General features: G+C 40.4%; 1 protein-coding gene across 11 annotated transcripts in view; it reads right to left on the bottom strand.

Moving 5' to 3' along the window:
- COA1 (cytochrome c oxidase assembly factor 1) overlaps positions 1–10,631 on the bottom strand; it is a 94,676-nt gene extending 84,045 nt beyond the window's left edge. For 3 of the 11 annotated variants that reach the window (XM_070788026.1, XM_070788030.1, XM_070788034.1), the window contains exon 1: positions 10,331–10,499. The gene's annotated coding sequence lies outside the window, so the exon portion shown is untranslated. The other 8 variants (XM_070788036.1, XM_070788029.1, XM_070788033.1 and 5 more) reach the window with 8 other exon arrangements.
- Positions 10,632–13,891: the final 3,260 nt, after the last annotated feature.

Below are 13,891 nucleotides of genomic sequence, written 5' to 3'. Positions count from 1 at the left end.
TAAGACCAGCTTATTAATCACGATTCCGCTTTTCTCCCAGATGCTTCTTTCTCAGTTCCCAGACCTGTACTTTCTACTCAGTATGTCAGCATGCCCCATTCTTGCTTTCCCCTTGATGACAGTGGAACTCTTAAAACAAATGGTAACCAACAGTATTGATTGTTAAGCTTTAATTCTCAGGGAATTTTAAATTCCTTTTTCCTGTTTCCCTCACTATTTAAATGATTTTCCTCAGCTTTTAGAATTCAAATAAACGTAAAATTTCCTGAGAAATGCTAGGAATGCCTTCCCACATGGAAATCCGATTTTATCCAGAGATAATTGCTGTGAGTCTCCAGAATCTGTCCCAAAGTGAACAGCATCCATTGGGAGTTACTAATCAGCAATATTCACCCAATCTTCCTCTTTCATCTCCCTTGTATCCCAATTTCCAGAGATATCTGGTATTGCCTAGTTTTTGAGCTTTTTGAGGATTTACAAGGTAAATCTGATCTTCTGCCAATTTAGGGTTCATGAGTCTTGCGTGTCTAGATAAACTGCCATTCTTGTTTCAGCTTTTCAGTTTTGGGTGTCTAGATAAATTGCCACTCATTCTTGTTTAGGCTTTCCAGTTTTTCAAACTGTACTGCTCATCTCCTTGCCTGATGTTCTGTCCTTTGGACAGAATTTTACTATACTATACTTTACTTTATACAGAACTTAACTTTACTATAGTTTCAGTAGGGTATCAATAGGGAGCTAGATCAGAAGTTAATTTACCATCTTAATCCAATAAGAATCTTCACTTTTAACTCGTGTCTTAAGTGACTGTGTGGCATGCAGTCTCAAAACACACTTTCAAACACTTAACTGGAGAACAGTCAGTAGAAAGTACCCAGAATAGTGAAGACAATGAGAAATACTTGAAGCTAAGGAGATTTACAAAGGAGAATATGCTGGGAGCCACAACAGCAACTTCAATAGCTAAAGAGCTAATGGGGGAAGAGAAGTTAGGCTTGTTCTCTGTGCCTCCAAGGAAAGCTAGAACCAGTGTGGGAAAACTGCAGGCCAGAGATCTCAACGAGACAGATAACTTAAACTCTTGCAAAAAGGAATGAACTGCCCCAGGAAGCCAGAAATCCAAGAACAGGCAGCACTACTACCGCTTACTCGGATACCACCAACAGCATCTAAGCCCCAGGTGGTTGTGTGGGCCAACCGGTGGCTGCCGCAAGACTCAAACTCATGAAAAACAAAGTTAATGGATAATTAAAAGCAAGAAGAATGATTTTACAAAGAGAGTCATTTTAGGCACACTCAAAGTTCTCAAATACAAAGCACTGTCTACACGTCGAATATACCAGGGTAATGACTGCCTGGTCCTAAACTTCCTTTTCTCAATCAGAATATAATTTTTTTCTACACTGAATCTGAAGTCAGATGTGCTTTTATCCTGAGATCTGAGTGGAAACGTGACAAAGTGATGAGTCCCCATGAGCCACAAACTTGAATATATCCCTGAGCCATCACTTCTTTACCTAAAATGCATGTTTGCTTAAAAACAGGTCCCCCTGCTTCCATTCTGCTCCCCTAGTCCAAACAAGGAACAAAGAAGACATCAGAGAAGATGGAGCATAGCGACCAAGAGAAAAGTGGCATAATCTGAGGCTGTAGCAGTAAGCAGAGAAGCCAGATCACAGCGAGGGGCTGGAAGGGTGGACTGTTGGTCAAACTAAATACTTCTGGCTTATCCTAAGCATAATGGTAAATAATAGAAAAGTTTCAACTAAGAGTTTGACATGATCACATTTTATATTTTTTAAAATAGTTTTTGTGTGAAAAATAAAGTAGAAATATCACATTTTTTTTGTTGGTTACTCGCTAAGTCATGTCTGACTCTTTACAACCCCATGGACTGTAGCCCGCCTGGCTCCTCTATCCATGGGATTTCCCAGGCAAGAATACTGGAGTGGATTGCCACTTCCTTTTCCAGAGGATCTTTCCAACCCAGGGATCAAACTTGCATCTCCTGCATTGGCAGGCAGATTCTTTATCACATTTAGGCAGACCAGTTAGGAAGCAGAATCCCAGTGAGGGATAAAGATAGTTTGGACTTGGATGACAGAAGCAGAGAGGAAGTAACCAGGTCTGAGAAAGTCTACCTAAAAGGCAGAATTAAGAGAATGCTGAGAGGTCTTAAAGATGATTCCCAGTATCCTGCATGAGCATCTGGATAAATGGTGATACCAATTCCCAGGGAAGTACATACTACCAGATAAAAATTAGGAATCCCTTTTTAGGTGAGTTAGGCTTGAAAACCTGAATCACCTAACTGTGAATGTCTCACAGGCTCCACTTCATCATTTCTCACTAAACATCTCCATTAAAGCTTCAAACTCAGAACCTGGCGATCAAAATCTGCATCTTTCTTCTGCATCTGCTCCATTTGCTGATTAATTCACGCTATCAACTCTGAGGGATGTTACAGATGGGGTTCCTGTCCACAATAAAGAATACTGGAATATAGAACACCTGACGTGCGTCTCTGATAAATGTCTACCAGATCACAGGGAGGGGCTGGAAGGGAGGATTCACAGACTCACCCATAATACTGCAGGTATTCCTTACATAAAGGTTAACCTTTAAGACTTAACTCCTAATTCTACAAACAGTTAAAACTATCTGAAAACAAATACAAAAGAATTAAAGGATGCTTTCATCCATAGATTGCTTTGCTAGGAGTAAGACAGCTTTGGGAATAGATCCAAAGAAAGTGGATTCTAGAGTTAAATGTCAATTCTTAATTAACTGTCCTGTTTTCCTGAAGTAAAAACTTCTAGTTCTTTTGCAGCAGACAATCTTTGTGTCCTATTACAGCCCAACACTGCCCCCTGTTGGAAGGCATCACAGGCAAAAATGATCTTATTCCTAATGAAGTTTGTGAAAAAGTTTTGAGTTTCTGAAAGAAAATGAAAAGGGATTAGGTTTATTTTATCCTTTTTAGTCCATCGAATTTGAGTAAAAATCACTGATAAAGAGAAAAGGAAGGAAAATCACCTTACTGCTTCCCACAGTAAAAAGCACAAAATGACATTTACTTTTTGGTTACCTAGGCAATGGAAAGGTGACCCTAAAGAGAGCAGGAGGGAGTTTCTGAGGTGAGGTGTACCCTGGCTACAGTAGCAGTCACACTAATCTATCTATACGTGTATTACAATTTACAGAACTAAACCAAAAGGTAAAACAGTCAATTGTACTGCGTGATAAAGGACAGGACAGAATAAGAGGATAAAAATACTCAGCGTCACGTGTTTATAGAAAGGAAGAAAAATCAAAGTTAGAATGCAAAAACATCAACATAAAATTTAAGTTTTGCTGTTTGTACCTCAATTTGAGCTATAGAAAGGTCCTGATCTGACACAAGCATGTTGAAATATTTAATATGGACTTGGAAGCATTTCTAAAGGTTAATGATGTACACCAGCAGTAAAATCACTTTATCCCTAGCAAAAACAAGTCTGATGAAAGGTAACAATCTATTACCAAAAACTAGGAGTTAATATTCACCTTTCTCTGGTAACCTCAAAAGAAGAATTATAAAGGCATTTTATATGAGTGTGTTTAGTCTTATTCAAAAAGCTGGAGCATAAACAGTCCAGGCTGGATACTCAGCATCCATGTAATCTTGGTATTTTGGATGGCAGGGAAATCCCATACAAATCTAAGTTACGTTCAAGTTCCAAGAGTCTGGAGCACCCACACCCCTCTGGGGACCTTTCAAGTGCATCTGCAGTTGCCAATGAAATACGGTCCCAAGAGCCCACACAACAGATGACCCGCTGAGAGAGCCCAGATGACCAACTGACCCAAACTGAGAGCAAAAGCCTCATTAACACCTTTGTTCCTTCCATCTCTCCTGATAATACACTCGCTGTTTACCATGGGCTATGGACTGTAACAGTGATGAGGAAATATTAAACAGGGAGTTTACGAAAGACGTTAGAATTGGAGCGGAAGGGGAAGAGAGAGTCTGGCAAGCATGAGATCTTAGTTTTCTAAGATTTGGTGAGTCATACTGCTGTCTGTTTGTCTACACTTCCCCACTGATCGCAGAGAGGCCAGTTATTGAGAGGGATCCCAGTACCCACAACAACATAACACTTCCAACTTCAGGGGAGTAGTTGAAAAAATAATGGTATAGTAATAACAGAATAATATTGGTCATTTCCCACTCTTCACTAATTAATGACATGGATGTCTTTGCACTAAACTTGCCTGTCAGAAGCAGCAGTATTTACAACATACCAGAGTAATTGCCAAAGTATCCAATGAGATACTCAGCATAACAGAACAATCCAGATCTCTGCAATGATACAAGTCTGCAAAATCACCCCCATCTTACCAACTGCCATGACAAGTAATTTCCCCAAAAGATTGAAAACACAGAAAACAAACACTGAAATCAAACAACAGCAAAAAAAAAAAAAAAAAAGGCAGGAGATTAGATCATAAACAAGTTTGGGATCTGGGAACCTATCCAGGTAAACTTATTTAATCTGAATTCTAGCATGTAATTTTAAAACTCCAAGATTTCCAAAACCTAAGACAAAAACTCCCACATACCTTCAACCAGGAGCTGGCTCTTTGAATTCATATTTTTAGAAAGGTAAATGTGATCATTAATACATGCCTAAATTACACAATTCTTTTAAGCCTCATATTTTATGTGAATGACAAAAAAACACTGAAGCAAACTGATAGTTCCTCAAAAACTCAAACCAAGAATTACCCTGTGCTGTGCTTAGTTATTCTGTCACATCCGACTCTTTGCGACCCTATGGACTGTAGCCCACCAGGCTCCTCTGTCCATGGGAATTCTCCAGGCAAGAATACTAGAGAGGGTTCCCATGCTCTTCTCCAGGGGTCTTCTCAACCCAGGGATCGAACCCAGGTCTTCTGCATTGCAGGTGGATTCTTTACCATCTGAGCCACCAGGGAAGACCAAGAATACTGGAATAGGTAGCCAATCCCTCCTCCAGGGAGTCTTCCCAACCCTAGAATCAAACCGGGGTCTCCTGCATTGCAGGAAGATTACTTACCAGCTGCGCTACTGGTAAGTAATCTCGGAAGTCCAAGAATTATCCTATGACCCAGCAATTTCACTTAACGGTATACACTCAAGAGAACTCAAACAATAACTGTGTACCAATGTTTATAGAAGCACTATTCATAATAGCCAAAAACAACTATGGAAACAACCCACATATCTAGGAACTAATGAATGGATAAACAAAATGTGATATATGCATACAATGGACTATTATTTAGCCTTAAAAAGGAAGAAAATTCTGCAATACGCCACAAGGATGAACCTGAAAGACATGATACAAAGCAAAATAAATCAGACACAAAGAGAAATACTGTATTCCAGAGACAAAGTGGAAAGGTGGTTACCAGGGCTGGAGAGAGGGGGAACTGGGGCATTATTATGTAACAGGTTATACAGAATTTCAGTTCAGGAAGATAAAGGTTCTAGAGAGGGTGGTGGTGACAGTTCCACAACAAAATGAATGCACTTAATGTCACTGAATAGTACACTTAAATGGTCAGAATGCTAAATTTCATGTTATGGACATTTTACCATAATTAAAAAAAAAAGCAAATACTATAGCAAGAAACACACAGTCCTCCTGACAAATCAGGCCATATGGAAATAATGAAGCCTCAGGTATTGCATGTAAATTAGAATTTTACATGGGAGCTATTTTCTAGGGAGCTATGATATATAGTTTTCCTCAATTACTCAAAATGTTCAGAGACCCTAAAAATACCTGAATTACCACTACCTTTAAATCAATGAAATGAGAAAAACAAACACCAAATAATGTTAATAGGATTTTATAAAACTACTATTCCCAGCATGTCACAACCAATACAGAACCAGCATAGTTACACTCAAGCTCTGCACACATAAAATCTTCAAATAAACTTCTGCGGGCATGTATTAAGTACCTCTATGTGATGACCAACTGTCCAGCACAGCTCTCAAAAATCTAATGCACTATACTAAACATGAAGATGAGAATAAGAAAATAACTAAGTGTTATAGAAAGCTTAAAGAACAAAGCTGAAGCAGATTTTAGCATGTTTTTCAAGGCAGAAAGACAGGGAGGCACAAGAGTCTGAAACAATGAACACTCTACAGGCACACTTCTGAGATATTGTGGGTTCCGCTCCAGACTGTCACAATTAAGTGAATATTGCAATAAAGTGAGTTACATGAATTTTCTGTTTTCCCAGGGCATGTGATAGTTATGTTCACACTATACTACAGACTATTAGGTGTGCAACAGTATTATATCTAAAAGCAAAATATCTAATTTAAAAATAGTTTACTGCTAAAAAAAGAAAAAGCTAACCATCATGTGGGCTTTCAGAGTCACATCTTTATGCTGGTGGAGGGTCTTTCTCTGATGTTGGAGGCTACTGACTCATCAGGTGGTGCTAGTGGTAAAGAACCTGCCTGCCAATGCAGCAGACACGTAAGAGACATAGGTTCGATCCCTGGGTCAGGAAGATCCCCTGGAGGAGGGCATATCAACCCACTCCAGTATTTTGCCTGGAGAATCCCATGGACAGAGGAGCCTGGCTGGCTCGTAGATCACAAAGAGTTGGACATGACTGAAGTGACACACACACACTCTGAATGATCAGGGTATGAACGCTGAAGGTTGAGGTGGATGCAGCAATTTCTTAAAGTACGACAACAATGAAGCTTGCTGCATCCACTGACTTTTCCTTTCCTACATGGGTTCTCTGTAGCAAGTAATGCTGTTACACAGCATTTTACCCACAGGAGAACTTCTTTCAAAATTGGAGTTAACCTCTCAAACACTGTCACCATTGTATCAAATAAGTTGATGTAATATTCTAAATACTATGCTGTCATTTCAACAATCTTCACATAATCATTGGGAGTAGGTACTATCTAAAGAAATCACGTTCTTTGCTCATTCATAAGAAGCAATTCCTCATCCATTAAAGTTATATCATGAGATCACAGCAATGCAGTCACATCTTTATAGACTCCACTACTAATTCTAGCTCTCTTGCTGTTCCCACCACATCTGCAATTATGTCCTCCACCAAGTCTTGAACTCCTCAAAGTTATCCATGAGGGTTGGAATCAACTTCTTCCAAAGTGAAAGTGAAAGTCGCTCAGTCGTGTCCAACTCTTTGTCACCCCATGGACTTAGCCTGCCAGGCTCCTCTGTCCCTGGGGAGTCTCCATGCAAGAATACTGTAGTGGGTTGCCATGCCCTCCTCTAGGGGGTCTTCTCAACCCAGAGATCAAATCCAGGTCTCCCACATTGCAGGCGGATTCTTTACCAGCTGAGCTACTCGGGAAGCCTGACGGTGTAATACCTGCTTTCACTTGAACACTTAGAGGCCACTGCAGGGTTATCAATTAGTCTAATTTCTATATTACATTTCAGGGACTATGGAAGCCCAAGGAGAGAGGGAGAAACAGGGTAAAAGTCAGTTGGTGGAGCAGTCAGAACACACAAGTTTCTCAATTAATTTCACTGTCTTATATGGGCACAGTTCATGCACCCAAAAACAATTACAATGGCAACATCAAGGATCACAGTTGACAGATCACCATAACAAATTAATAATAACAAAGTTTGAAATATTGTGAGAATTACCACAATGTAACATAGAGACACAAAGTGAGCAAATGTTGTGGGGAAATGGCACCAATAGAGTTGTTTGATGCAGGTTTGCATCAGAGACCTTCAACTTGTAAAAAAACACAATAATCAAAGCACAATAAAATAAGGCTTGCCAGTAAAGCTAAACGTAGTACCAGCAACTCAGACAAACCAGGTAACTAACATGTCGGTTTCTGTAATTCCTATCATTTAAGAACAGTATCCCAAACGACCACCCAGAAGCCTTTTAAGGAAAACATTCACAGTACTGACCACATAAAAACGTAAAGCATTAGAATAGTAAAATACAGAAAAAAGTTAACAAGTAGTCTGAAAATATCTGTCCCATATCTAACAGCTAAGGGGCTAATATCTTTACAGAAAAACCTCCTACAAATCAATAAGGAAAAGGCAAAATCAGCAGGGAATAGAAAAATTATATAAACTGTTTTCCATTGCTTCATCTTTCAAATCTTAAAATGCTGCTCACAGGATCTTCGCGTCAATTTTCCTGAGCCTGGTCTTTCACGCTTAGTAATTCACTCTGAATTACTCCCACATATCTGTATAACATGGTCCCCAGGAAAAGTCAAAATTAAGCTCATGTGCTTCCCATTTAAAGGAACTATTGTATAATCCCGAAGACTGTCATACAGGTGATGAAAGACCTGACCTAGAATATATAAAGCACTCTTACAACTCAATGGTAAACAACAGCTTAGTTTTTAAATGGGCAAAGGAATGGATAGACATTTCTCCAAAGAAGATATACACGTGGCCAATAGCACACAAAAAGATGCTCAACATTAGCCATCAGGGAAATACAAATCAAAACCACAACGAGACAATGCTTCACACCCACTAGGACAGCTAGAATTATAAAAAAAATTAAAAAGATAATAAGCGTTTGCAAGGATGTGAAGAAATCAGAACCTTTATACACTGCTTATAGGAATATAAAATGGTGAAGCTGCTTTAAATTCGGAGAAGGCAATGGCACCCCACTCCAGTACTCTTGCCTGGAAAATCCCATGGATGGAGGAGCCTGGTGGGCTGCAGTCCATGGGGTCGCTAAGAGTCGGACACGACTGTGCGACTTCACTTTCACTTTTCACTTTCATGCATTGGAGAAGGAAATGGCAACCCACTCCAGTGTTCTTGCCTGGAGAATCCCAGGGACGGGGGAGCCTGGTGGGCTACCGTCTATGGGGTCGCACAGAGTCGGAGACGACTGAAGAGACTTAGCAGCAGCAGCAGCAGCTGCTGCTTTAAAAAAAAAAAAAAACAAAGTCTGGTAGTTCTTCAAAATGTTAAATGTAGAATTACCATATGACCCAGGAATCCTACTCTTACGTACATAGCCAAGAGAAATGAAATCATTATGCTCACACAAAAAAAATGCGTACACCAACGTTCATAGCAGCATTATTTAGGATAACCAAAACAACTGAAATACCCATCAACAGGACCAATGGATAAGTAACTGGTGGTTTATCCACACAGTGAAACAATATTTAGCAATAAAAAGAAATGAAGTGCTGATACACTTCAACATGTTAAGCGAAAGAAGACCACATGGTTTATTATTTATCAGCCTATTCTAGAATTGTCCAGAATTGACAAATATATTTATATATTCAGCAGATTAGTAGTTCCTTAGAGCTAAAAGTGGGGTAGGGTAAGAAGGAACTCAAGGGAGACTGCTAATGGGTACAAGGTTTCTTTCAGGGGCGATGAAAATGTTTTAAAACCATGGTTGTCAGTTGTACAACTTTGTGAATGCACTAAAAAGCAATGTGTATTTAAAAATTCCATGGTGTGTGAACTATATTTCAATCAAGCTGTTATTTTTCAAAAGGACTGCAGGTTGGGCTTTTTCTCCCCAATTTTAACTCCATTTTCCCCCCAGTTCCTAAAACAGTGTCTGGCAATAACCACTAAATCACTAAATTCTGACTGAATGGAAAAGTAAATTTCTAAACGTGGGTAAACCATTATAAAACACTATCATAGCCAAAGAGATGAAATTACTGCAGGATGGCATTACAGGGGCATACAGCACATATGTGTACGTGTGTTTCCCATGAAAGGAGATGAGACTGAAAAATTCAGCATAAACAAGACTTTGAAGTGTCTTCAATCCACCCAAAGGAATTTGTACTATCCTGAATCAATGGGAAGGCCAGTAAGGTTTTAAGTAGAGGATTAACAGTCAGATCTGTGTTTTAAATGTGTAAGTTCAAGTACAGAGTTGTTTATATCCAAAGGTGAAGGACAGCAATGCCCCTCAGGTGAGAATAAAGAGGAATGAGGGGAGGGGACCAGGAAAAGTAGCAAAATATAATACTTGTGGATTTTCTAAATTACAGCCCTTTCCACACACGCACAGACTGACAAACATGCATACGCACGCTTATACAAACACCCAAAAATCACTTAAACGCTGAAAATCACTTCTACGGTCAGCCCCCTTATGGAGCTCAGCTGTGATGGAGACGAATTATCATGACCACCGAGCCAGAGTATTCTTTTACACAATCATCTAGGCAGAGCCTCTCTCAAACTGTTGTAACCTGGGACCACCGACAAAGTGCACAGTTCCACCTCTTCACAAATGTGCTCCTGGAAATGCTCACCAAGGACCACGAGGCAAGGTCAAGATTAGCCCACCACGGGTCCCCCAATTACGCAGCTCCAGGAGGTCGCGACCCAGCAACAACAAGGAGGTGGCCCCTGACGTGCTGCCCTAGAAACAGTTCGCCCCTCGCGCAAAAGCGGTCTCCAGAACGACGGGAACAAATGCTTTTGGAGTAGGACTGACCCGACTCTTTTCTCCCGCGTGGACGCTAACCTGTCAGGCGTAGAAACACCTAGCCACAGAGAGCGCGACAGGCCCTTCCGGAAGTGGAGCGTGTGGGAGTGGGTGGGGCAAACGCCGGCGGGTGGACACGCCCCGCGAGGAGCAGTCGAGACTTCCGACGTCACCTCCTCTAGGGGCTAGAGCAGTCAGGACGCACTAGAGCAGTTGAATGATTGCAAAATCACGGCGCCAAAGCGGCGGTATCTCAGGCTGAAATTGGTTCGGCTGCCCGGCTTCTCAGAAGCTTGTCGAGCGCGAGAAGGGCATTTGTCTTCTCAAATCTCAGCTTTTTGTTTTGTGCACACCATTAGGCCCCAACATACTGTCAATCCATCAGCGGTTGCCTAGAAAATTTAAAACCACTGGTTCCTATTGCTCCTCGCAGGGATCTGGCGCTTCAATTGACCTCCAAGGATGCGAAACCACGGGCCATCAGCCCCGCTCTGGCACTGAAGTCCATCTTGCCGATTCGACTGAGGAACTTAACGCTAATTTTTTTATTCATTAAATATTTATTAAATTCTTACTGTGCTCCAGGGAATGGATTGTTAAGAAAAAATGTAATGGTCTCGGTTCTCATGGAGTTTAGTAGCAAAGTGCATTGGTACTGCTGCTGCTGCTAAGTCACTTCAGTCGTGTCCGATTCTGTGTGACCCCATAGAAGTCAGCCCACCAGGCTCCCCCGTCCCTGGGATTCTCCAGGCAAGAACATTGGAGTGGGTTGCCATTTCCTTCTCCAATGCATGAAAGTGAAAAGTGAAAGTGAAGTCGCTCAGTCGTGTCCGACCCTCGGCGACCCCATGGACTGCAGCCTACCAGGCTCCTCCGTCCATGGGATTTTCCAGGCAGGAGTACTGGAGTGGGGTGCCATTGCCTTCTCCAGCATTAGTACTAGTAATTACTTAGTAAATCTATCAGACTCGTCTGGCAGTATGTAAGTGTTCAATAAATGCTAGTTATTATTATTTTCATCTTGATTATTTCATTGTCATCATCGCTACTATTAACGTCACCCTTTAATGACAAGTTTGAAGTTCAAGTGTTACCTACCACCCAGGCCCTTGGATTCTTTAATCAAAAGAAACTGATAAAGGCCAGAGAGAAACAGAGCAGACCATACGGAAAAGAGAATTAGTAAACTCAAAGACAGAAACCTAGAAATGATACAAGTAGAAGAGAAAATTAATATTAAAAAGAAAGAAGAAAAAAATGGGGACATTTTGACACAGCTACTTTGAGAAAACAATTGAGCAGGCCATTACATCTTATCATAAAAGTTAAGTGTAAACTAGACAATATTTACCTCAAAGACTAATAAAATTAGCATTAGGTAGGTTGGAATGAATGTCTTTTCTTCCTTATCTTACATACTGTCATCATGAAACTGAGTCCTGACTAGTTTGTTTACAAGAAATTTTACAGTAAAACTTTCAGTTTTAAACCTGGAAAAGTTCTTTGTAATCTTTACCAAAACATCATCTTTAATCCAAAGTCTATGCTTCCTCTATATGTTTTTTAATGGGGAATTGCATGGATCTACTATAGTTTTATATATAAAACTTATATCTGTTATAAAAAATTGTACCTGCTCAAATATGTTGGTTGTTGAAAATGGGGACATTTTATAATGATAACGAGGTTAGATCATCAAGAAAATTTAACAATTCTAAACTTGTATGCTTTTGAGCTATGGTGTTGGAGAAGACTCTTGAGAGTCCCTTGGACTGCAAGGAGATCCAACCAGTCCATCCTGAAGGAAATCAGTCCTGAATATTCATTGGAAGGACTGATGTTGAAGCTGAAACTCCAATACTTTGGCCACCTGATGAGAAGAACTGACCCATTGGAAAAGACCCTAGCACTGGGAAAGATTGAAGGCAGGAGGAGAAGGGGATGACAGAGGATGAGATGGCAGGATGGCATCCGGATGGCATCACCGACTCAATGGACATAAGTTTGGGTAGGCTCTAGGAGTTGGTGATGGACAGGGAGGCCTGGCCTGCTGCAGTCCATGGGGTCACAAAGAGTCAGACACGACTGAGCAACTGAACTGAACTGAAACATGTATGCAACATATATCAGAGGTTTGATATATGTGAAATAAAAACTCCAAGGAGAATTAGAAAAATCAACAACTACAGTGAGTGATTATAACATTCATCTCTCAGTGATCAGAATTAGATAAAAACCTCGATAATAGATCCATGCAATTTCCCATTTAAAAAAATATATAGAAGACTAGAAAAAGATTATCAACCAACTTGCCCAATTTATAGAACACTTGACCTATTTATCAACCACCTTGACCTAATATCTCCTAGAACACTGCACTCAATAACTATAGAATACATATTTTTTTAAATGTCTATGCTTTGTTCACCAAGATAAACCATATGCTAGTTTATAAAACAAATTCAATAAATTTTAAAAGACTGAAATCAGGCTTTATACTTTCTAATAATAATGAAATTAAGTTAGAAATAAGTAACAGGAAAATATTTGAAAAATCCCTAAATAGTTGGAGATATTTACGGGACAATGTAGAACTTTAAATACTTGTTTTCAAAGAGAAGAAAGGTGAAAATCTGAGTTTCCACCTTAAAAAGCTAGAAAAAGTGATCAGCATCATGGCATTATGAGATGCCTCTCCTTTGATCTACAACCAGAAAACATCCATAACTGAACAGAGGTGTCCCTGCCCAACACATCAGGCTGGCCAGAGAATGCCACACACTCATACACTTAAAGGTGGGTAGATGGAACACGTGGAAGAAGTGGAACCAGGGAAACAAAAAGGCAAGAATTCTGGAGTGGGTTGCCACTTTCTTCTCCAGAGATCTTCCCCACTCAGGGATCAGACCCATGTCTCCTGCATAGGCAGATGGATTCTTTACCACTGGACCACCTGGGAAGCAGGACAGATGGGATAAAGGACAAAAAAGTGCTGATTGTCAAATTATGCAGCTTAGGTGAGAGAAACCAAAAAAAAAAAAAAAAAACCTGTGCTATAGCGCCACCTACTGGGAACCAAGAGAATAGCCCCTAATTATTAATCTATTTAATCATTACTGTTTCAGTCCTCAAGTCATGATCCACTCTATTGCAACCCCATGGACTGTAGTCCACCACGCTCTTCTGTCCCTGGGATTTTCCAGGCAAGAATACTGGAGTGCATTGCCATATCCTTCTCCAGGGAATCTTTCTGACCCAGGGATCGAACCCACGTCTCCTGCATTAGCAGCTGGATTCTTTAACACATTCAGTTCAGTTCAGTTCAGTGGTTCAGTCGTGTCCGACTCTTTGCGACCCCATGAATCGCAGCACGCCAGGCCTCCCT

The sequence above is a fragment of the Bos indicus genome, chromosome 4 (assembly GCF_029378745.1).
Source record: "Bos indicus isolate NIAB-ARS_2022 breed Sahiwal x Tharparkar chromosome 4, NIAB-ARS_B.indTharparkar_mat_pri_1.0, whole genome shotgun sequence".
Lineage (NCBI taxonomy): Eukaryota > Metazoa > Chordata > Mammalia > Artiodactyla > Bovidae > Bos > Bos indicus.
Note: the sequence above shows the minus strand (reverse complement) of the source record. Positions and strands in the feature narration are given on the sequence as shown.